The 25872-nt window shown below is 42.5% G+C and overlaps 1 long non-coding RNA gene across 1 annotated transcript in view; it reads left to right on the plus strand.

The window, feature by feature from the left end:
* Positions 1-1456: 1456 nt before the first annotated feature.
* The window catches only part of LOC146585753 (uncharacterized), a 46649-nt gene continuing 22233 nt past the window's right edge, over positions 1457-25872 (plus strand). Inside the window, exons 1-2 of the long non-coding RNA XR_014897937.1 lie at positions 1457-1518; positions 4379-5197. This is a non-coding gene — a long non-coding RNA (uncharacterized LOC146585753). The remainder of the gene's footprint in view (positions 1519-4378; positions 5198-25872) is intronic.

Genomic DNA, 25872 nt, shown 5'->3' on the forward strand with positions numbered 1-25872 from the left:
TTTGCATCTGCTGGATGAAATGTGGGTATATTACTCACATTCACTTTCAACAGTGTATTGAGATTGATTTAGTATTCCTTAGAAGCTGATACTGTTTCATATTAATCACTGCAAACCTCATAGACCCTGTCATTTTTTGACACTAAGTGAAAGATCTTGATGCTGAGGCATCTCAGTGGAGTGCATGTGCATTCATCAGTTTTGAGCACAGACTGATCTGTCATGTTGCACTTTTGGAAGACTTCCCTGTAGGTTTAGGGTCTACAGCAGGCATGTTCAGGCATACCTCTGATCTGCGCTGGATGAAGGTGGGAGAAAGGAAATGAAAGTGAGAGAAAAAGTTGGGGAAATAAGATGATGTGCTGATTCAGTGTTCTACGTATCCCGTTACAACCCAGCTCGAGATGGGGCTTCAGTACCCATTGTGACTGGAGCCACAGTGCTAGCAGGACTAGCTGGGGATCCCCAGAGCAGTATTCTTCATCCCCATCTCCTCTGGCTGGGGATGAAGAATACTGCTCCTTTCCAAGCCAGTGTTTGAATACAAGCACCTTCTCATAGCTCCAGGAGACATTCCTCCTTAGCACTCAAAAGGTGAAAAAGATGTTAGAGACCTATTAAAGAAGAGATATATGGGGGAATTGGGTGGAAAGAAGTGTCACTCACAGCTAGAGAGATCTAAACTAAAACATGCCTCAGGAAATCTCTTGATGATACAGATACAAACAGCTTAATGGCCGGACTGTACACATATTTCTGTTGATTATTATTCTAATTAGCAATGACAGAAGAAAAGCTTCTCAGCCATACAGTTAAATTCAGATACAATCCTGTAGAGATTGCTTTGAACACATAACTGAAAGTATTTTAAAATTAGCTGCTGCAGGTGTCTTGGATCTAAGAAGTCTTTTCTTGGATCTAAGTCTTTTCTTGTATGTACAGTTTAGTTTCTATATGCTCCTCCCAAGATCATTTCCTCTAAAACTGTGCTACAGCCAGCCTGTCTTGTGTTCTCAGGACACACTAGGGATGTGCCTGAGATTTTCAGACTGCTAACTCACTACACAGATCACAATCACTGCTTGTCATTTTTCATAATCAAGCCACTTTCCACCAAAACATCTCCAAGACATTTCTCCATTTCATACAATGATAAGCCACTTCTACTTCAACCGGAAGTTTGGTCTCAAGCGAGYCAATAGCAGTGCCTAAGAGTTATTTGAGGAAACTGAGGTAGAACTGTGAAGAAAAGGAAAGGAAGATCTTGAGCTGTGGCAAGAGCTAGACACAATACTACTCGGGAGGCTCTGGTCTACACTATGATAAATACTACCCAGACCCAGAGTGAGAGTGACCCTCTTCTTCTTATGGGAAAGAGGGATGGAATACATTTTTTTTGTGTGTGTTTTCTACAAAATGCCGTTTTTTTGAACTTTTGCAGATCTAGCAAATASCTGGGAAGAAGAAAGCCTCAATATCCACACTGTAGGCCAGCAAGCCTCTGCTGCATATCAAAAGGTAACCTTCTCTTGATGTAAATAGCTGTGAATTTTTCTTTACTTGCCTAGTCTGGGCCAAAAGCATGCCCCTGATCTTACTGCTGTCACAAATGCTATTGACAGATCCCCTGTCGAAAATGACAGTGCTAGATGGCAGATTTCTCTCTRAATCTGTAACGAGGCTATGATACCTTCTTAGAAGAGAGGCTGGGAGGCCAGGGGAGACTGCTGAAGYAGCAGACATGGCAGTTACACCTGGGTAGGCAAGCTGGAATGGTGTATACTGCTCCTGCATAGGTTCTCATCACAACACTAATGAGGCTACACTACATCAGCTTCACCCTGTGGGCTTACATGGAGYCCACCAGAGCTGCCTGTCCAGGTGGATCTGATGAAGATCCCATGCTTGCGTCAAGCTGTTAATGATCAGAGGCACTTGATATATTTACAGGGGAAGACCTATGACAACACGTTGTGCTTGCAAGCCAAGGGATTCAGAAATAGTTAAAATAATGTAACTAGAACATGAAATCAGACAGAAGTGTTAGAACTGGTGGATGAAAACTGCCTACTTAGTAAATTGATAGAAATGAATTTTTTGCTGTTGTTGAGGAGAGAGAGAAATAACATGGCTGATAYGGACTTGCTATACATATGTTAAGATTGTTTAATAGATTCATGTTTGTTTTGAAAAGGTTACCCTGTCCCACTGCAAACATCTGTTAGTTGCATTTCTCCCTGAAGGGCTATGTCCCTAAYAGCAGTTCAGCTTCTTTGTGAGTGCTAAAGAGCCACTGTAGGAAATGAAGCTCACTCCTCAAGAAAAGTAGAGACCTATAATCTTAGAATTGAGAGGACGTGTTCCCAGAGAGACTATGTAAAGGTCAGAAAACAGCTCTCCCACTGAGTTGTGGCAGCTGGTGYAGTCACTGGGACTGGGTTCTCTACGACCGCACTATTTCCCATAAAATGACCACAGCAGAAAAAAAGCAAAGATTAGTCAAAGGAAATGGTAAGAAAAAAAATGTATTACATTCTTAAAAGCAGCAAGAAGAATAGGAAAGATGGAGGAAAGCCATGTACAATTGGCTTCCTATGTGGTGGATTATGGAGCTATGTGAGTCAGAGCTCAGAGAGCTACCCAAGGCACAACTGGCAGAAACACTTCTCTGGAGCAAACAGGCAAAAGATATGACCCAGACCTTGATGACAGTCTGGGGAAGTGGTGCAACATGCCCATATCTGTTTGAAAAGACTCATACAACCTAAAAGCACAAGGAGACTGCAAAGGCAGGAATATCCAGGACAGGCAAAGYGGATATTGTCCTAACTCTGCTTTCCCTCTCAAGAGCAGTAATGTTATTTGTAGCTGAGAATTGTAGCTGAGAACCATGAAGCTTCACATGGAAAGAGAGAAGCTGAAACTGAACTGAAAGGATTAGAAGAAAGACAGTACAGAGCCGGAGGAGGGGCTGGAGGGGACAATACAGATGCTTCTCTATCCTACTGTTTTTCAGAAGTCAAGTTAAAACATCTTGCTGTGAATCCAGAGTGTTTGAGTTTGAATCTTGCTGTGGATGTGTGCAGAGGGCCTYCTGTAGCTGGCCAAGTTGTAAGCAGGTAGCCAGTGCTTGGAGCAGAGAAGTCAAAAGTGGTCAGAGGCTCTGTTCATTCATTTTGTCAGCTGTTCTCCATTTACCTGTCCTGATTTGATATACTGCCAAGCTTGTGGTAGACTGGTCAGGCTCCATTGCTCATAGTCTGACTGATRTCCATAAAAATAGTTAGAAAGTCATTGGCGTACATCTGAACTGTTTAAATAGCCTTATGATTCAAGACTRAATTGAGGTTGGGACACAAAAAAGGAATAAATGGAGGGAAGGGACTACAGTCCTAATAGTGGAATAACCCYTCAGGTAAGAGAGAGATCAGGGGTCAGACCAGTCAGTTCCCATGACTGATGAGGCACAGCCACCTTATCCTAAAAATATGACCACTAGGTGAGAAAAAAAAAAAAAAAAAAAAAAAAAAAAAAAAAAAAAAAAAAAAAAAAAAAAAAAAAAAAAAAAAAAAGACAATGGATAAATAAATGGAAATCGAACCAGCTCAGAGAGAACTAATCCGGGCAGAACTGGCTCAGGATGGGATCCTGTAAGGAGAAGTCACGTGAGGATTTCCCAGGAGTAGGTTTTGGGTAAATCCCAAACTGGGAAAAGAGCCAGGCTAGACCACTGCTGACAAAGACCTGGGATGTTATATCTTTCCAGGATAAGGCACATAATGGGCAGATGGCCGTGGCTTGCTTCCTTGTGGTCTGGCTTGGATCCATGAAAGGTTAGCCTAGTGAAAACAGCTGCAGAGAAAGTTGGCTTCTGGGTCCTTTGGGGCAAATGGATTTGCTGAGGCTCATGGAGGCGAGCCTAATGGATGAACAAGGAATGAGGTAACTGTGCAGCTCTTCACCTCAGCCCCAAGTTATTGGTCACTATCAGAAAAATGAAAGAAATAGTCTCTTCAATCCATTTGTCTGCTCTGTCTTATATTTTATTAGCATCAGAACAGGATCTGGGGTCTAGCCTTCCATTTTAAAATGTTTTAAGGTTTGTCTGTAAGACAAAACATACACGGTCTTCCTCCCCAACCAAACAGAGCACAGCCTGCTTCAGGAGAGATGTCCTTACCAAATCTCTGAGGGATCCTTGACTTCTGGGATCATCTCTCAGATGCCAATGTGTGCCAAATCCACAGATCTGGCATGCTGCCTCCACAGAGGTAGATGAGAAGGTCCTATATTCAAAAATGGCTTACTGAGAAGGCTGGTCTACTAAGAGAGAGGGATGGATAGCCTGATAACACTCACTGTGTGTTTTTGCTTTCAGGATATAGAGACATCAGCTCAGCAGAGGCCGAGGACCACTCACTTGCTGGCAGGATAATGGAGCTGGCTTGGAAGACTGTCCTTAGCAAGCTAAGCAGGGTTTGGTGAAAATGGTGGCRGTTTCCACAGCTCATCCAGGGTTATAATGCCTGCCCTCCAAGAAGATTCAGGCAGACCTTCTTGCTTGATTGCTCCTCAGGGAAGCTGAAGGCTATTGCTACACCGAGTGCTATTAAATCTCTAAGTGGTTGCAGGGAGGGGGAAAGACTTCTTTTTTCAGAGTATGGGTGCTTTTCTTGCCCACAGGGAAACTGAGTCTGGGGATGAGAAGGCAGAAAATGGTTCCCAGGCATAATGCCTGATAAGGTCTTTCTCTGRACATGAAGTGATCAGCTGTCTGAAGCAAAGGTTACTGCAGAAGTGTTAGTTTAAAGCAGTTCAGCACAACCACAATAAATGTAATCCTACCAGTGTGTGGGAAGAGCTTGGAATARACCTAAGACTGCTGCTCTCAGAAAGGAAAGCTTTCAAAATGTGGCCACAGTCATTTTAAGGCAGAGCAACACAGTTTTGGATGAGGTAGATATTCGTGCTGGCAGATGCTATTTGAAAGTGTCATTGTCTGGTTCTGTGTCCGGGTAAGGCAGTGGCAGAGGTTGCTGGTTTCTGGCAGGTTAGCTTTCTTCTGGGAGGTTCTCGCAGAACAGCGAGTTACACTTCTCTTCCCTCTTCTCTCTAGCTTTGGAGAAAATGTGGAGTCAAGCCATTTGGGGCCTGCAGAATGTTAGCCCTGAGGTAAATGGCCTTCTGGAAAAATTTGGTAAGTTGATCAAAATAAGATTGAGGGCTTATACTATTGCATCTCTAGGGCTGCAGCAAATGATTAATTCTGAAAGTGTCCCCAGCACATGGCTCTTTTGTGCTGGTCTGTTGTAAGAGAGATATAAGTYTCCAGACTGCTGAGAGCCAGAGAGATGTGAACCTACACAGAGAGGGGGTTTGTACAGGATGGTTGCTAAATGAAGGTTGCCTAAATGAAGGTTTTGGCATGTCCCCATCCGTAAGGGGCAGTGGAAAGATCCTCCCACCTAGTTTGTGGGCAGCTGGAGTGTGTTACCTTGCTGGAACACATTGACCTCTGTCAAATACCTTTTGATTTTTTATTGCAGAGTTTCTTAGGGACACTTTCATGGACGAACTGATGGACTTTGTTTAGAGGAAAAAGAAACAGTTCTTGAAGGGTCTGTAAGACACAATGTATATAGAGTGTCTATATATACATGTGTGTGTATATATGCATAGTTCCTCAATTTAGCATATGGTGTTAAGATGGAAAAACTTAATTATGAATCTACCAACCTTGAAARGCTTTTCAAAGACATATTTCTTAATGCAGAGCCAAAACATGAGAATCTGACCTAGGTTGGTTTATACATATGAGCAAAAATATTTACTCAGCTAGTAAGTATTTGATTAACCTTTGTTTATTACTTCAAGATGAGAGACAGTTAAAATACAGGAACTTGTGGATTATATTTTTGCTTTTTGGCTAATGTTCACTTCCTCTCCAGAAAAAACATGGTGTAGTTAGGAAAAGAATGTATTTCTTTCTCATCTCAAAATCTGTATTTCAAAGTCCAGAGCTAAAGTCAGGAGAAACCTATCTATTCATTTTGTGCTGAAAATTGAAGCAGAAGATTGCAATGAATCATCTGAGGCTGTGCGCTACAGAAATCCCCCTGACATGGCAAGCAAAGATATACAAGCAAAAGCATATACAAAACATCTCCTTTCTGGGCTGGAAAGAGCTGGATTTTTTATTCATATTCTAAAATGAAGCAAAGCCAAGCGCTACCCTGAGCCTCTTTATGCACTTTCTGTTTCTAAGGCTTCAGTTACAAGACGTTTAACACTTTGAACTTGCCAGTTTCAAAGGAAGGACACAAAACCCTTCTGCTCTGTGTGCTGCTGCTAACAAGACCCATCTGGCTTAGCTAACTGCATCGCTGGTGTGAATCAACAGATCGGCGCTGCCTCTCCACTCAGGGTCCTAGCACGTGCCAGTCTGAAAGCTGCTGTAAAACTGTCCTTTTTCTGTGAGATGTAATCTAGATCAGGAATTCTTTTGTCCTGAACGGCCTGATGGGAGCRTGTTGCAACACGCTGAGGGCTGCTGGCTGTCTGCACTGGGGGGACTGGAAAGAGGCTGGTCGGGAGGAGGCCTGACCCAGCTGAGCTCCGTGGCGGTGTTTGCAGCTCACACTGCGGGGGACTGAGAGCAGGGGGAACTGCTGTGCAGCCTCGAAGGACTGGAATGTCCCTTGGGGTGAAGGACAACCAGGCCTTTCATTCGGGTGTGAATGCAAAAGGCTGCAACGGGCAGTGTAAAAACGAACAGCTTAATTCTTTTTTGGTATTTTTTTAAAATAAAATAATTGTGCTCAATAAGGAGGGACTGGATGAGATTGTYTGCATGCAGAATCAGAGCCTTTAATAACTTGTCACTAGAAGGTCATTTCTGAATCCAGATTGTCTTGGAAAGAGCACTCTGACACAGTCCTGCGTGTCCCAGTCTGAAACAGCTTTTGTCGGTGCCAGCTCTTTTGGCACTTGAGGCGGGAAGAGTTGGTGTCTCAGGCGCTCTCAGAGACAAGGCCTTTGCTTAGATCTCGTATCATACAGYGATGTGGAAATGGCATAGGATCTCCTTTTCTGCTTTTGCAGTGCAGCATTTGTAAACTAGCCTCTGTTAAAAGATGGCTTCAGATAAAAAAAGTGTGACCACAAACAGAAATAGTATGAAGGAGTCCTTAGTAACAGCTGTACTGATTTTTCAGGAGGAAACTCCAAAGCCTCATGTCGTTTCTCTATTAACTCCAAGTGAATTGACARTCATAAACGTGACCGAGGTCAATGTTTTGTGAAGCAACCAATACTGCCATTGGCGCTGTGCGGGTTCATCGGCACCCACACAAACTCAGCGCAGAGCTGTTGCCCCACAAGATTCAGGCTCAACAGCAAGCTGTTTGGTGCACAGTRGATTTATTTAGCAAAACTCTGTCCTTTTGCTTTGCTGTAAACTACAACTTTGGTTTCTGGGCTCAAATGAACTGTTTAGCAAAACTGCATATGAGGAAGCAGGTGTATTTTACTTTTAAATTTGCAACAAATAATACCAGCTATTCATTTTTTCCCTTATTCTACTCCTCTTGAATTTACTGTTTTGAAAGTTTTTGGTGATTTCAAAAGAAAATTGGATGGGGCCTGTGATGAGCTCAGTTATGGGTCTGAGAGGCAAGGGACCACTGGGACTCAGGGCTGGAGCAGAGCAGCAATGCTCGGAGGGGTGTTACTCTTCTAAGAAGCAGGYATATAGCTAATGAATGTTTCCAAGTGTAACTGGGGAAGCAGATTGCCCAGGAGAAATAGCAAATACCTGTTTCTCCAGCACTCACTGGAGCTTTGACTCCAGGCCGACTCAATATGTCTCTGGAACAGTGAGTGTTCTTGTTACCAGCTCTGGACTCCCTTTACTTAGGAATTACAGARTTTTTCCAGTCCATGGCTATTTCGGTAAGGCTGCTGGATGAGGAAGTAAGGGTTGCAAGAGGGGCTTCCGCACTCCCCCCCCCCCCCCCCCACTCCAATGCACTCACAGGAACAACCATACAGTTTTCAGTGAAGATTCAATCTTTATGGAATCCACCAGGATTCAGCACATGCTAAAAGAACATTAAAGACCTGTAACCCTGGTCTGGTAGAAGGTTTGRTCAGGTTGGTTGCGGGAGAGGGAAGGGAGGAGCAGGGCTAATAGATAGGAAGCATTCTTAAAATGAGAGAGTAGAAGTTTGGGAACGTGGGTTCAAATCTAGTGCTATGCACCACTCACTGGGAGACCTTTGGCAGGTCACTTGACCTCCCAGTGCTCTAATAAACCAGACTGCAAGTTTGTTTACAAGCTGAAAACCAGATGCTGCATCTGGGAAGAGCTGGCTCGGGCAAAAATCCTTAGCTCCCGTTTACAAGGCTTGCATGTCCTTTTCTGAACGGTGCTGATGTGGTCACCAGTCACTGCAGATAAAATTAAAGTGATCTTAGGAATAAGTTTGATTTCAGTTTTTTCCTTATTAAGTATTATTCTGATTGGCTTTGAAGGAGAGAAGCACAGGCTAAGTTACTGTCTTAGAGTAGATCAAAACTCCAAGGGGCAAACAAATTGTTCATTTTTCATGCTCTGGGGATGAACTTGGGTGCAAGTCAGAYGGAATTTCAATAGTCAGACCCAGTTGTCTGCAGAGAGTTTCCTGCAGAGATTTCTTCCCTCTGTGGCAATTGGTTAGGTCATATTCATCATCAGTAAAACCTCATATGCAACTGTGATAACTGGTCAGACCATGCTTTTGGAAATTACTCTTTTCAGCTTTTCTTCTTTCTACGTATGTTTAGTTTTTAATGAAAAAAAAAAGAATCTGCCTTCTGGCACTTTACTCCTCCTCCTCCTCCCAATGTATGTGTCTTCTTGGCTTTCAGCCCACAGGGTCAAGCCAGCTTTGGTATGTTGGTGGGCTGCAGACTGTGGTGCAAGGAACTGCTGAAACATAATGTCAGCGGTGGGCTGTGCGCAGGAGACCTGGCAGGGACCAGGAGCAAACCCAGTCATGAGAGGTGTGAGGGACTGTCTCCAAATGGGCTAATGTACCATGTGATGAGGAGTGCAAGCATGCTGATACAGGGTTATTTCTGTGCTGGTATCTCTGTGTCCACCTACTCCTACTCAGGGTATTTCAGGCACATATCAGGGGAGCCTTGGACTGCTTCATCTGTATGTACAAATCACATGAATGTGGTTTTTTTCAGACCAGATGTTGGTATTACATAGTACTGAGCAAACCTCATGTGCTTGTTTTCTGTTTCACTTTCTGAGTCTTGGGACAAATTAAGTAGAAATATGGTTTTAATCGGAATACGGAAATAACTTCTCAGTCCTGGTCTTTCTTCAAGTACTAAAATTATGAAAATAACTAATTGACTATATTATTTCCTAATTTTCAGAATTAGAAGACATATTTGTATAAGACAGGTTTTTTCTCTGTCCAGTTGTCAAAAGGCTAGTAAATTTAGAAAAGAAAAACTGCAGGAAAAGTTTAATTTCTCAAATGTATKTGTTAATTTTGATCAAAACTGGAAGAAAATAAGGATTTTCAAATATTTGTGAAGTTATAGACATCCTTCTTCTAATCTCTATCATACTGTGGTAAACTGAATTRTTAGAGTGAAGTTAAGGGAATCACAGTTGTATAAAATCTATGAGAGAATGGAATCAATCCCTATATCTTTGAAATTCCTACAGCTCTGTGATTTATGGTAATTAAATACAAGCAAAATAAAGAAGTAAATGTTTTGGGCTGACAAACTTTATGTGATGTTTGGGAGCTAAGCTTACAACTCTGTAAAGCAGACTCTAACTGGAAGCAGTAAAAGTCCCAAATAAAACAATATGTGATCTTTATTCCTCGGATCAATCAAAATTTGATCATGGGTCTGCTTTTTTTTTTTCCTTAAAGCAAAGCAATTGCTACCCCTAATTAAATGGTGATGTTTCTATCTCGAAAAAATATATAGTGGTGTAAGTAGAGCCTACAGTAATAAAAAATGTTTGCTTTTCAAAAACCAGGAGCTATTTCATTGTTGTAATTATTACTATACCAATTTAAAACAAATTAGTAGGTGGTTTTGAAATTACATACACTTTATATTTACATCAAACCCAATATTGTGCAGGCTGCTAATTTTTCATGCTGGGAAATGACTGTATTTTATCAGGTGACAGCCATTGATTTAAACTAAATCTTGCCAGCTGGAGCCCAGCTGTTCCAGAGCTATAGAGTACATTGATCCACTGAAAAATGTGGGCTGTGTTCAAAAAAAGGGTCTTTTCTTTGAGAATTATGGCTAATTCATATTTCTTAATCTTTTCTGATTTTAGACCTTGATTTAGGAACGCATTGAAACACATACTGAAATCCCACCCTTACCCAGGAAAATATTTAAACTTATATGGCACCTTTTCTTAGGAAAAACACACACACTGTGCAGTTTGTTAGACGAACTGTTGATTTCTCCCATAACGAGAGGGTATGACAGGCAGCGATATGAGAGATGCTGATGCATTACTTCCTCTCATGTGACTTAAACACGTGCTTATGTTTAAACACATGCTTAACTGACCTTTCCGCCTWGGGATGCTTTCTTGAGTTTGTATCTTCATTACAAGTACGTTTTTTGGCCGCTGTGTATGTTTCTGATGCGACTGAGTGCCTTTGCTTTGCAGAAGTGACTTCTCCGAAGTACAGCAAGAAGATGCAAAGATATCAGTAAATACTAACTCCTCTAGTAGCAGAGAAGTCCAGGCCTTTAAAGAGGTACTTATTTATGTTGATAGGAAGAACGTGTCCTATTTAAATGGTTTTTAAATCTAATTCACTTCAAATACTATGGATAAGATTGGCTCCTTATGGGACAGTTTGCATTTAATGGTGCAAGCATGAAATGATCAAACTGATTTACATGGAGCAATTTCATTTAATGAAAAGACAGTTTAAGCCAGCTAGACCCTGTCCAGATTGAATTAATCATTGGGGGTATACACATGCAATGCTTGCAACTGTAGCTTCAAACAGCTAAGATGTTTAAGAGCTATTTACTTACTGAAACTGATGCAAACCAGTGCTTTTGTTTCTAGATGATTTAAGAAAACCCTTCAGAATTTGAGCTACCAACAAACAAAAGATGATCTGTACCACTGAAGGCAACAGGCCACCACAAACTGTACGAATTAAATGCAGCATGCTCAGAGTCTCTGCACAGGTTTCGTAAAGCTACAACCATTTTGTGTTGCAAAGCTGAGGCCAGTTATTTATAAATTATTTCCATGATGACACTGCAGTATATTATACAGTTTTTAGATTAACCCTTTACACATCAGACTGCAAAGCTGCTCAAGCTGTAGGAGTATTCCTCATGCTGTCAGAGGGGTTAAGACCCTATCTAATCTCTACTTGAGGTTTACCTTAAAGCGCTGTTCATTAGAGGAGGCGGCAGGACAGGAATCTCTTTGACTCCCTGCGGTTGTGCTGAGCAATAGCAATTCGTTCCTCTTTCCAGGAAAACCTGCAAACTTTGGGGAAGCAAAAGGTTTGTGCGTAGCTGGTGTAGCTCTTAAAATACTGTGGCTCCCAGAAGCTTTAAAGGCCGCACCCTGTTTCTCTTCCCTTCRCCACCCGCAGCTGGAAAAACCTTCAGCAGTTTTGTGGAAAAACGCGCGTKTTCCTTCCAGGAAGCTCGCGGGCCACGCTGCTGCGAGGGCGCGAGGGTGCCTGTGCCGGAGCCGCGAGAAGGAGCAATTCCTCATCTCCCTTTCCCTACAGGCTTTCACATAGCCCCTTTTACATAGCAGTAGCTGCCGTGTAGCTGGGAACAAGCGTAAGCGTCACGCAGCCATTCCCGTGCTCGCTCTGTTGCTGCACACATTTTCCATTCTTTCTGACCCTGAGCATGAGGAGTTCTTTCCCAAAGGTGCAGGATAGTTCCTGCATGTCAGGATTTCAATAGTGATAGAGCGTAAACATGTGTTGGCAGATTGTCAACTAATCTAAGTAGCCAGAGCTCTACTGACTTCAGCAGACATGGACAGTTCACCACATCTGAAGACAAACACTAGAAGCTCCATCCTACTGACACAGAAGACAATGGTGAACCTCCTGCTGACTTCTTAAGAAGCAGAATCTGACATACAATGCAATATCTGAAGAGGTTTGCTYATGTGGTCTCTGGAGGATTTAGAATAACATGCATTTCATTCTTTCCTATGTGTGTCCAAATGTTAGGTCACTTCAATTACCCACATTTTTAAAGCACTTATTGGGTAATGAGGGGAAAACAAAAGAGTGATTGCATTTGCTTATTGCACTGGATTTTTTTTCCCAAACTAACACAATGGCACTAGGACATTTTGCTCTCAAGAAAATGTAGGAAGMCAACAGGAAAAGAAGAAGAAAAAAAGGAAAGCCCCAATCTGAATGGTTGCAAAAAGTTGTTGAAAGGATTCATAATGGGTTCCAAGGGGTTTTATTAAATGGCCTAAGGAAAGCTTAATTTTTTAAAATCATTTCTGAGGTGAGTATGTATTTAATTATACTTCAGTGGGGTTTAAAGGCCTCATATAATTAGCATTGTTCAGTGAAAGGCTCCTATTTTTTTTAAATGTACCCCTTAATTTAAATCTTTTCTGCAATTTGAGCTTAAGAGAGAAACCATTTTTTAATGCTGATTACTATTTCTATGAGTCTCAGACAGGTAAAAGAAGGAATATTAGAAGAATTTTATTTGGATGACCTATTAGCTTGTCTGAAGCTTTAAATGAAAGTGAGTGCAAAATGGTGCAATTAGTCTGAATGAAAGTCTAAAAGCTGCCTTCCCAGTCTCTCTAGAGGTTGCATGGAAAGTCTGATAGAAGTAGGACATTAACGCAAATTTGGTTGTAGATGAGGTGGCTGGAGCATGCTGGGAGGACATGGGGAGGAGTGAAGCAGTGGAGGCAGCAGTGAAGAGCAGTAGAGGAGCTGAGTGCCTGGAGACCTGCTGCCAGCCCCCAACTGTGCTGTGGGATGCAAGCCCAGGGAGTTGGTACCTCTGGGTTGAGGAGAGGGTAGGAGGTCTGCTGAGTCCTGCTGGGAGAGAATGCAACAGTGTATGGCGACTTCCACACGACGCCAATTAAGATTTGAGCCTTGGCTTATTAAATTGATGACAATTATGGGGAATCAACTCTAAAGACTCAAATAAATTTGTTAGACCCCACCTAAGACCAGGCATGCCTACTRGTCAGCCCTCATTTCTTCTGGCAAAAGCAAAACATTTCCATTTTTCTCTTCTCTTATAAGCTACCGTGAGGACATGGTGCGGTCCTAGCATTCCTATTGGAAACCAAGTGACTTGCAGGGGTTACATTCCTATAATCTCACTGTAGGAATATAAAAGGATTACTTTTCATTTATTACCTAGAATCCCTTCAGGCAAGGACACAGCTGGATTGTCTCAGCTATGTGCCATAAGAAGGTTGCCCTAGCAAGCCCTTTGGCTAAATCTATGAATGCACAGCATACTTGTCTGGCTTTTGTAAGGAGGATTAGCATGTCTAATTGAGAAACATTACCTGTTGTTTAGTCTCAGACTGCAGCCACAGAGTTATTCCAATATATGCTTGACTCCCTTCTGATGTTCACGTCTAAAGAAAAATGGCTGTTGCAAAATCCTACTGCAGGAGGTTCCTTTGTGCAAAAAAGAAGAGTAGTTTCTTACAGGAATTGACAAAAGATTGTATCCTAACCTCAAGCATGTTGATGCCTTGGCTCAGCTTCTCTGCCCAGTTTAGCAGAGAATCTGACCCTGGAGATTTTCCATTGCAATTGCCAAAGCAATTTAAGAGTGGAATATTTTGCAAATATTTTGCAAATGTTTTGTGACAATTTAAACTTGTTTTAAGAACAGCAAATAATACTTCTTCTTTGGTTTAGTAACTACAGTGCTGCTTGTATTTTTTATTTTTTGCTAATTCAGCTAGTTCCTTTGGAGTTCTTGGTACTTACAGACTATGTATAAAACTTATCGTTGCGTCTGTGCAAAGGGCAAAGGCCCTTATATCAGATAAGGCACAACACACTGAAGATACAGTGAACAATGTGAAATTAGAGTTATATAGCATAAAATCGTGGATGTTGGTTCAATCATAGGATTTTTTTTACAGTTTAGAGTATATATTGTTCATCAGTGTAGCCTAGGAATGGAAACGGAGTTATCAAGGCAAGTCAAAAGAAAYATACTTTGAGAAGTGGAACAAAAAMCAGTTTTTAACATAGCTTTAATCTTCAAGCTATTGTTCATTTGTGGCTAGTTCACTGCAAGTTGTAACCTAGGTCTCTCATGCACCTCATTTCATCTAGCTTCAACTGTATATTAAGAATAGTTCTGGGATGAGAAAATCATTCCTTTGGCTGAATACTGTGGTATATTTTAATCTTCATCCATTTTGAGGGGCAAAACTAACTCAAGCACACATGAGAGTGAGATGCCCTGGCCAGCAATTGGACAGACCAAAGAGAAATCTGAGGCTCTCATCTTTCAGGCTGTCATTTTCTCCAGACTGTTAAAGTTTTTCCTTTCTCTCTTGCAGATACATTTCTTGTTCCTCTGATTCTGGGAACTATGTATATACCTCCTTGCTTTTAGGGCAGTTTTGAACAGGGCAGTTACCACGTTAGTACTGCATTATTAACGATGCATCCTGGTTTTGACAATGATTTTTGCACGAATGATGTGCCATATTAAAGAAATGAAGTAATTTCTATTCCTGTCCCCAGCACAAAAGCCAGTTGTCAACCACATGCAATGAGCATCCTGCCTGCCCTGAAAGGTTCTTGTTTTTCCTTTTTTTCCCCTCAAATCCTCTTAGCATTTCAAAAGTTCTTTTGATCCACTTGTGAATACAATGGCCTTTTATTTGCCTACACCTTGATTATAACAGAGTTTGCTGGAGTGTTTAAAGGATCCCTCCCCAGGGCATTTGTCATTCCTCTGCTTGAGACAATGTTTGCACAAGTTTCCTTTCATCCTCTTTCCCATTATCTGTGATTTCTGCAACGCTCTGACGTCTCTTGCACAAGACCATCACTAGTACAAAAGCGCCATGTATCATTTTGAAAGGCATTCCTTGTCATCTCCTAATTGCATGCTCATATTTGGGAATGGCTCTTGGCGTTTTTCCTGAAAGCCTTTATCCTCCTGCCGGGCCAGTACCTGACCGTTGGTCTGATGACAGGATCCGTGGCCTTTCTATCCATGACTCTGCTGTGTGCACGTACACCTTTTTTCTGTGCAAACGCACCCAATAGCAGCACTGAAACTTTTCAAAGGGCAACTTTGTTACCTGATGTATTAGTTTTATGCAGTTTAATGTAGGTTTCATCACATTAAAACAGTTACTAAAGTCAGGAGACAAAAAACAAAACAAAACAAAACAAAACAAAAAAAAAACTCTCGGAGCCTGAAGATGTGCCTGGGTATTCTGCCAACACTTCAAAATCTTGAGGTCTCCCATATGGAGACTTTGGTAGCAGCCAAGTTTCCTGTTGTTCAAAAGAACTGATTATTTCTGATTAAAACTTAAATGAGAAGGAGGAAGGCTCTGGAAAGAAGGTCAGCTCCAGAGGCAGGTTTGCTACGTTCATAAACCCGGTGAGCTGTGAAGGGGACTCCTGTTTTTCAGAAGGCTGGACCTGTCTCATGCTGGTCCTATGGCCATGAAGCCCAWCAGATTCCTGAACTGGGCCATTTAAGAGGGGAAGATCATCGTTTAACAGCTGTGTATCATTCATGCAATGCACAAAGAGAATTTGCCCCCTGAATAGACTAGAAGAAGTCTTTTAAATTTTTTCTTCAGTTTCTTGGCAGCTGGGGTAGTGTAAGTCTGTCTCCTCTCTCTCTCCTGCACCCTCTTTTCTTACTACTGTAAACTGATGACTATTTACAGTCTGTTTTAGAAGGTTTCCAATTTCAGCTACTGTATGCGTGTGTGTAAACACTGTGTAATTTCAGTGTGGAGCTCTTACAGTGGTTAGGCATGCTTTAAGTAAGTATTTGGCATTTTAGTCAAGAAGTATTCCCAGGAGATGGTCAGGGGTGCTCCGCGATCAGGGGTCCAAGCTCTTCAGTGGCAAGCTCTGTGTGCAGGACACAAGAGGTGCTAGATGCAGTCTGTTGTTAATCTCACCCTTGGTATACAGCACAGCATGGTTTGCAYGCAAAGCAAGCTGATTTCAAAACAAACAAAAAAACCCCAAAAAACAAAAAAACCCACCTCACAAATGCMTTGCATTCGGAGCTGGCCGTGCATAACCTGTTACACCTTTTAGGCCCAGGCTCTCACTGTGGGTCCTTGGGAGTTTGCTGGAGCTGTGTCGGCTCCATCCCCTCTGCTGCTCCTGCCGAGAGCGGGGAAGCGAGCATGCGSGGATCATGCCGGCCGTTCCCACAGCCCGGAGGGACGGCAGCACCAGCTCCACTTGCGCCTCCGGCCGTGCCCGACCGGGCTTGCACAGAGCACCCACSACAGGCAGCGCAATGCCACCAGTGGACCCAGGCAGCGTCTTGGTGCCTTTGCGTTGTTGTCTGGTTGCTGGCAGACCCTAATTTATGACCATTTCACATGCCTCTGGCCATTCTGAGGTTTTCAGTTTGCTGTGCAATAGTGAGTTTCAGGAACTGATTTGTTTGCATAACTGCTGGTCTATAAATGCAATGGAGGCTTTTTGCGGGGGTAGTGCTGAGCACATGGGAGGGACAGCTAAAGCAACCCACCTGCTGAGTGTCAGCAGCAGCAGTAACTTCGGATTTAGTACTCATTTGGACTGCCTTTTTAAAAGCTAAGTAAAAAATTAACCCCCCCCCAAACTCTTAAAAGTTAATTTCTTAAAAGTTACCACTTCTGGGTAAAAGTCTATATAATCACAGCATTACTGCCTTGTTGCGTAGGGCGTAATGCTGCCATACAGCAGCAAAACACCACCATTTTGTATATATAGAATATATATACACAATATATAGAATATTTTATATATATATAATATACACACAATATAGAATATGTAGGATAAAGGCTCTTTTAGAGCGCYGTAACTCAGCAGCATCACAGCTGCTACGTAGCGACTGCTGGGAACAGCCCAACCAACGGGCTCGCGGAGGGATTCTGCTCGCTGCAGAGCGGCGAGGACATCCTCATCTACACCCGCAGCAACGCGGCAGCACTGGCCACGTGGTTTCAGATAAGGTCCTGGGATCCGCTCCGCTTGAAAAGTGCGTTCGGCTGAGTTGGAACAGCTCTCACGAGCGGCGGAGGTGTGTTACCGTGTTTCATGTCCCGCGCAGATTTATGTAAAGCTAAGTAAGAGAATTCCTCAGAYGTGACGGAGGTGCTGGGAATATCAGGCCCTACCTCTTAACGCAGCCCAGTTCAAACAGATAGCAAARTAAATTAAATGTTGTGTTTTATAGGCAGTAGGATGCAAATAAAATTTATGGGAGGAGAATTTCTTAGTATTGTTGAATGCACTCTACAAATAGGCATTATGGTTGTGTTATTTATATCTCTCATTTGAGTACTAAGCTGTTATTTCCTCCAGATCTTCTAGTATTTACTCAAGCCTCAAAAGCAGTGATTGTGTTACAAAAGGCTATAAAAGCCATTTTTTCTCAAMAGAAACTATAGATGAGCAAGAAGGGGCTTGAGATCAAGGCAGGTATAAGGACTGAACTCTACCACAATCTGAGATTGTCAGATGTGTGCTTTTGGTTTTGACCTTTAGAGAAATGTGGTTAAAGCCACAAAGTTTAAATCTTCATTTTTATATTCATAGCCTCAAAACACTAGATTGTTCATATAATTACATTTTAGGCCAGCCACTGAAGAAACAAGTAAGAAGAATAAATTTTAAAAAACTTGCCATCATGTAAAGAGAAACCACTAGACTTTGCTTTTATATAGCTTCTTTTTTTTCCATGAAATTTCCAGAAATGATGGGTGATCTTTGGCTTCAAACATTCTTCAGTAGTAATTTGAGATGTTTTCAAAAAATCCAGATTTTTTGGAGCTAGTGGACAACTTCCCTCTGAAAACCAAACCTTTTATAAATTTTTTATTGTGGTAAACACACTAAAGCTTTAGTTCCATTTTAAAATCTCAACCAACAAAAAGAAAATAATCTTTGACTTGGTTCTGGTTTTCTTATATTATACATAGGCCAGCTCCCATTACTGCTAACTTCTGTGTCAAGACTTCTTTGGGCTTTCTGTCAGTAGAATGTGGCCTCAATTTTGCAAATGTTACCTGCAAGAGATCAGGATAATTTACAAAAATACAGGGATTATTTCACGTGTTTTCTTATTCCTGGCTCAGTATGCACCAGTTTCCTTCTCTTGCCATCCTTCCACCCACTGTTGGTACTCTGGAAGTAGCTAAGCTGCTTATAATAATTGTCATTCATCAATCATTTGTTCGATTGATTTTCTCCCTTTCCTGACTCCAGTGAGTTGCTTAGTTCATCCTTTTATTTTGAAAAATTGCTTTCTCCACAGTAAGAAAAATTTCCTGGGATCAGTGTTTCTGTAGAGACTGTAGAGACCGTGTTTCTGTATGGTCTCTACAGAAACTTGTTTTCATGGATTCAAGAAAACAAGTGCATCAGAATAAAAGCTCGGGCTCATCTTCTATAGTCCAGCTGCTGACCAAAGATTAATGAATGCTTTTCATCCTTTGAAGCCATGAGTTCAGATTCTTTTTCTACCAATGGCAAATAGTTACCTCAGAATCACTATTTGATGGTAGTGCTTTATTTTGATGAAAGTTTAGTCTGTCCTCCTGGTGAGCACATGTTAACTTTATTGTGGTATTTTCAGGTAGGCAGGAATGCTTGAAATCAATTATCCTGGGAAACCAGAGTGACAGATGAGTCTACATTGCATTTATATAGCACCTCTCCACGGCTCTCCTTTCCTGGGAGCGGCTTGCAGCGTCTGCAGTTTGCGTCGTCCCAGGGTCTTGGCACGTTGGCGAACAACAGCACCCTKATTCCAAAGAGAGGGTAAGTGATTTGCATGGGGTCTGGGAAAGTTATTTTTTGAAATCCCAGGTGAACATCAGACCCGCAGGCCAGGCCGTCCTCACTGCACAGAGAGGGGGAAGCAGGAATGAACAGAAATACAATCCAGTCAAAACCTTTTGGGGAGGGAGACCTGGGCGAGAGGCAGGAGTAGCAAGGTGTCCGGTGGCAGAGCGGGTTCTCATATCCTTGTCCAAGTTTTTCAGCCCTTGAGAAGGGTGGGGGGAGTTTCGTGTTTATTTAGGACACACAGAAGGGTTGGTGTCTTGGGAAGATGTGGTCACCCTTCAGCCGTTAGAAAGGAAAAGTGCAGAAATGACTAGCATGCTGGTACTTGACAGCGGGGATTTACGGAGCCATTAGCTACTGCTCTGACTGGCAGTTTTTCCAAAGGCACCTGTCAGACCCAGCTGACACTTCAAGCACAGAAAAAACATTTGGCACTGGCCATTTCTTGAGAACATGTTTTATATATTCACACACTTGCTCTGTTCTCATGAGATTTTGCACTAGTGAAGGTTTTCACCTTTGCTCTCTGCAACAGCCAGCAGACGTGCCTGCTCTGCACGCCGCCGAGCTKCGGGGCTACGTGCAGGCTTTTCACCCCGGTTTCCACTGTCCCAGGGACTGGCGCTTACGGCTGTTAAGGAGATATCTGCATTTCTGCATTGCGTTGGCCTGCTCCAGCCTCTCCCCTTGAAGCTGTGACCGTGCCGCTGCGTCGGCTGCGCTGGGRCGAGAGCAAACGGCCCCGGTGGGCTGTGTCTGCCCACCTCGCTGCCTTCGCTGCCGTTGTCTCACGGGGGAAGGACTAGGCTTGGACTTCAACTAATGCGCCCGCTTCACTGCAAGGGCCTGCTCCTCCCCATGTTWTCTGTGGGACTCTTTGCCTGACTTAGCCTGTTTTTTAACACACGGGGCATTTTTAGGAGATTCTCCTTAAACTCAATTCGTTTTCCTTTTGAGGCAGTACAAAGGCTTTCTGTTGTTTTTGTTTGTTTGTTTTAACTGTTGTTGGTTTTAGATTTCTCGGTCTTTAAAAGACCTCGTTCCCCCTCCAAAATATTGCAGGAAGAAGCTGAATATAAATCTGTTGTACAGATAGAAAGTTAAGTAATGGTAAAGCTATCAGAAAGTAGTGGACAATTTCTGTAAATCTTGAAAAATCACTATCCTAAAAAAGAAAAAAGGATCAGCTAATACTGAGAATCTGGCCTCTCCCTTTAACTTCCCGGCAGAAGCTGGGATAACTGCTATTTTGTGCTGTCTTTCTGCAGGAGGTTTCTATGAGCTCTGGCAATCACAGTCTACATATGCCTGAGATTATGCAGGTTTGTTTTTTAAATCAGATTGAGATGATACTTCTGCACTTTGCTCCCCTGCCTATTCTGTCCAGAAAAGCCATTAGACCTTCCCAGAATTATATCCACTAGGTATATCTGATGTTTGAATTTGCAGATAGGATTTGTGGGTTTTTTGTGGGGCAGGAAAATGTTTGTGAAGTCCCTTCTGGAAGTTGCACTCCTTGGTTTAAGGTCAGTTTCAGTTAATAACGACTTTCCTTAAAATAGACAAAACAGATTTCATGCTCAAGCTCTTTTCTCTGTTTTAAGATCATTCTACTGGTGGTTCTACTTGCCCTATGGTTCTCAGAAAAACAAACTCCTCTAGTTTCTGCATTTAAGACAGAGAAGTAATTCCTGAATCATGTTAGGTTCCTTCAGCCTTAGCCTGTTTTTGTTGTTAGCTTCTTGATTCCTCTGTGCCCTCACACTCTTCCTTAACTGTACAGATGACCTCTTCTTCCTAGGGGTGTCAGCCTGATGAGATCCATGTGTGATCTGTTTTTAAAACAAAGAGTATTTTAGTATCTTTGCCACAATCCTTGATTGTATTTTTGTAAATGTTTGTAATAACTGGTTCTTATATTCCTTTAGTGAGCCCTCTTTAGATCAGCACTGAGCCACATATTTCATTTCTTTATTGTCTTCTGTGACTTGCTTTTTTCTCTGATAGTATCAGTAGTACCCTTAAAGCATGTGCACCTGTACCCAACTTAAAATGAAGATACTAATTTGCAGGCAGATAGTCCAGTCAGTTTTCTTCTGCTGTGTTGCACATTGCTCTTAAGAGAAAGCAGCTGGGCTGTTGTTCTCTTCATCCAAATTTTGCACCTCCTTCTAGTCCAGCTTTGCAAAATCAACTTTTATGACTTTGTATTGCCTTGGCCTCTTTGTTTCCAGACTGTGCAGGCTCATGAATGGGGATTTCTCTGGCCTTTTGAGCTCTGGTTTCTTAGCTTTGCCAGGTCACTCTAACAATACAGAGAAACTTCACTGATCCAAATGCTTTCAGAATGGATCACTTCTTGGGTCACTGAAACTTGTAACAGCAGTGTGAGGGTTATGTGTGCAAATATATTTTCTTAATATGTTCTGAAGTTCTTTCATACAAAAAGACAATTAGATGACATTAGATGAAGCAAATAAAACAGTAACTGTAGAATGATTGCCTTAAACATAAAAATCACTGCAGATTTTCTGTGTCAAAAATAAAGCATAGCATTTGCATGGGCTGTGTGAACATACAAAGCAAGAACACTGCAGGAAGATGTTTACAAGACAGATGTTTAACCAATATCATTGTGTTCCAGCAGAAAACAGAAACGCCAAATGAGAAGTCCTCAACTGTCATTTATTTTCTCAGATGCTGTGAGTCTGTACAACAACATAAGGTAAGCAGTGTTAGTGCTAACTGAGTTGTTGAAGATAGGCAAYGCACCCATCAAATACCAGTAGTAGCTTTATGGCTTACTTTTTAGCTGACGTTATGTAGTTGTCCTTGCATGAGATTGCCACGTTGTGGTCTCCTGTGCACAGATCTCTTATATTGCCATCTGTTATTTCAGGGAAAGCTGTCTTGTTGCATTGAAACAAAAATCATTGCCATCCTCACTTAGCAGTGAAACTTTCAGCTCTGCTTACAGTGGCTTCACGTGGTCATTGCTACACTTACATCAGGCTGCCCTGCATCAGATTCAGTGTCAGGATAGGGGCTTATTCCAATCACCCAGAAGAAATTCAGGCCTTATATTATTCCATGCTTTGTCTGTCATAGAATTTCAGTGTTTTATGGTTACAACATTTATAAGCTTTTACAGAATTTCCTTCCCTAATAATAACTTTCAGTGAAGATATGCCTGTGGCTCTTCTTGAGATTTTTGAATATCTTTGATGTAGTCCTTAGAGTCTTCTGATTTTAGGAGGTAAGGATTGTAGCTGGGAGAAAATGAGTGTATGGCATTTGTGGCTTTAGCTGTAGTTCAGCTCAGGAACTAGGGTCATGCTATGAGCTCAGGAAAAGAGAGTCGGGCACCAGGGCAAAAGCTCAGCCTCTCTAAGGTGAAGTTCAGAACTGCTGGGTAGAGTCATTGTTGCAGAGGCAACATCTCATGGCTGCCACCAAACTTGGTGCTCCACAGGAGACTGTGTCCCTTGATGAGAGCTGGGAGTCCTGGCTACTTCTGAGGAAAAGTCTTGGCTCCTTGAGGGGAAAGCCTACCATGAAAAGCCTCCCTTGATCTTGGTGGTCAGGAGGGCCTGAAAATTGCTTGCTGCCTGCTGCCACCCCCTAAGCAGGGCTTCCCAAGGGGGCCAGGGTGTCCAGCAGGACAGTCCTCCCCAAAGGGCTCCTTCACTTTGGGGATATCACAGCACAGCAAGAGTTGGCAAGGGGCATTGTTCAGAAGYGGGACAGCCTTCATCGTCAAGCTTTTCTCCCACTGCTGAGTTATGATTGTGGGAACAAACCAGCTGAAGAGATCAGATATGGAGTCTGACATCACTCAGGGACAGAGCAGTCCTGTCAATATGTCTAAGAGCTCAAAATCTTGGGAACTGGACAATCAGGAGCAATGGGGACTGGAAACTGTCTGGTGTGGTTGTGTCTGGAGGAAGGATGATACTTTGGATGCTTTAAAGACTCGTGCGCTTTTCGGAGCTGTCTGCAAGAGGCAACGTATTCTGGACCAAGTGTGTTTTGTGACAGCTGAATATTCGGTTCTGACTTATTTCATAGATAGGCAGCTAGTGATACAATTTTACCTTGAAAGATGAGTGATCTCTAAGACTGAGGGACTTTGGTCAGGGAGTGACAACTTYTATTTTATCTATCTGTTTCTGAATCTTTCAAAATAGTTACGTCTGTCTTTAAATCTTCCCTCCTTAGCACCCGGGAGGTGCAACCTGGGAGGTTTTTCCTGAGCAGAAGACAACTCAGGAAGAGCAGGACAGACATTGAGAGGAAGCCAATTCTTGTAGCTTACCACAGGGAAATCATTATCTTTGACTCAACAGATGCTCCAGGGTTGCACAGCTGTTTAACGGAATGAAATTCAGGTGATTTCTCTAACCATCTGTCATTCCCTGTGAAAAAACTTCTTCTCCACTTGAAATGCCAACCAAATATGTCTGTAAAACAGAAGCCTTCTAAGTTCCTACAAGTTTTGTGGGAAAGGTTTCTATAGGTAGAAGAGAGAGATCTATGTCATTATCCCCCCACCGAGGAAAAGACAACAGAGCCAATTTGTTTTCATTCTGTTTTATAGCACCAGGGGGGTCAATCAACTCTTACACTCAGGAGAGCTCCAGACTCACCCAGTGCTGGGTTAGGGGGTGTCATGCTGGAGCAATCACAGTGGAAATGGAAGGGGTGCAGGACACAGGATGCTGATCTGTGGGAACAGAGGCTTTGAGATTTCCACTCTGCACAGACAGCTGCTAGCACCTGAGCTTGGGTCCATCCCAGCATGGTTTAAACATCTGACCGGGTGCTGAGCTAAGGGAGTTATTTWCCTAGGCTCCCTTGGTAGTGACCAAACCAGGCAGTTCAGCTCTGCTGAATCATCTTCTGGAAGTCCCTAAATCTTTTTGTTGGTATCTCATTTCAATGTAAAATCCTAGTGAAACGAATTTAGACTTTTCTGTTAAGATATTAAATGTAGAACTAGAAGATGTGATTTTGTGTCCTTCAGATAGCAGAAGGTCTTGAATCCAGTGGTCTCTAGACTGTGACATAGTGTGCTATCTCCACTTCCGGATGTGTTTTTGAAGGCAATTCTGTCTGTTTGGGGTTGCACCTGTAGGAATACAGTAGGGGAGCCCTGGGTGTGCTTACTGACCTGGGCCCTTCAGCACTGCAGTATCTCAACCCTGGGACAGGGGCTGGGCTGCTCTTGCCTGGCACGATGGAGCTGTAAGAGACGTGAAAGCTTAAAAACCTAGGGAAATTGATGGTAAAAAATCAAGCAGTCATGGGGTTAGGTAAAGATTTGAGCATTGTGTTCTGGACTCAATTCTGCCTAATTTCAGCTCTGGGTGCTTATGTCCTTATGTGGACTTTTCTCTAAATGCTTAGGATTCAAGTATGGATACATAAATAAGCAAATCATGTGTCAAAGCCAATCAGTGAAGCTGATTATTCCAACTGGTGTAATGTTACGCCATTCTATTTGATTTCTCTTTTCTCCTTTTCCTTGCTTTTCAAACCTCTTATATCACTTTCTTCTTTTCTGCAGCTATAATTGACAGAGATGGGTACTGAGGAAGAGATACCTTTTTTTCCAGAGCAATAAAAATAGTTTCCTTGGTTTTATTAGCAGTGCATAGATGTGAGTTCAGCCTCCCCTCCAAAACGGACAATGAGGAGGAAGTACACAATTTGGCAATGCATTTGGGGTTAAAAACATTGCTGCTTTCAAAACATTTTGCCAGAGTCATTAATTAAGTGCTAGAACAGAGAACTTCGACCAAACAAAACTAGAGGAAATTACATTTCTCTTTCCTGACCTATATAAAAAGCATTTGTGTTTAAATCATACTGAAAGCTTTAAACGGACCTCTCTCCTAGTGGAACAAGCAGAAAACGAATGTTCTGCAATGGGATTGTTGCTCAGTATAACTTAATAGAAGCTGGCTGTGTTTGCTGCTCTTTGCAAGTGTTTAGCAAGACTGTTTATGGGACAGAATCTAAGCAAGAATAATGCAGTTATGGAGTTTCATTTTTCAAATGCGAGAGCAGGAGACTTTCTCCTAATGCCTAGGCTTATCCTGTCTGAGAACAAAGACAAATCCATTTCGTTACTGCTCAGTCACAACAACTAGTGTTGTGAATAACTCCAATGCCTTACTTGGATATATACACCAAATGCACAAAATCAGAAATGGAGGAATAATTTAAGTTGTAACAGAGTCCAAAAGAACTGGATAAACAAAATATCAAAGAGCTGAAGAGTGTCAGAGTATTTCTCTGTTTCTATTACTGACTGTGATTACCAAGACTAGCAGAGAAGTGGTGATCTGGCTTTCATTTAACATGTTAATAGACCGTATCTATCCAAATAAAGAAGAAGTCCCAGCTCATCGTATCTTGCGCTGGGGTCACAGCTGCTGTTGTGCTCTTAGGTCTGAGTGTGTGTGCTGCCATGTCCTGCTGCCATGCCAGGTCTTCATGTGGGTGAGACCAGCTGCAACTCCCTCAGCACCCAGGTTGCACAGAAGGATGCTCAGGCAGAGGAGCTTGGTGGCAGCCGTGGAATGGGCTGCAGCAAGGCCCTGCTCTGGGGCAGACATGAGGTGYGGGCTGTGCTGCATCTGCACAGATGTCCCAAGATACAGCTAGTAGAATGCAAAAAGGAAAGGGAGCTTCCTTGGCACCATGCTGGGGGATACTGTACTGGAGCATGTGGCTTCTTTACTGGGAACCAAGAAGAAGCCCTTTGTACCAA

Source organism: Rhea americana, unplaced genomic scaffold, assembly GCF_003343005.1.
Source record: "Rhea americana isolate MKP2758 unplaced genomic scaffold, rheAme1 scaffold_77, whole genome shotgun sequence".
NCBI classification, from domain to species: domain Eukaryota; kingdom Metazoa; phylum Chordata; class Aves; order Rheiformes; family Rheidae; genus Rhea; species Rhea americana.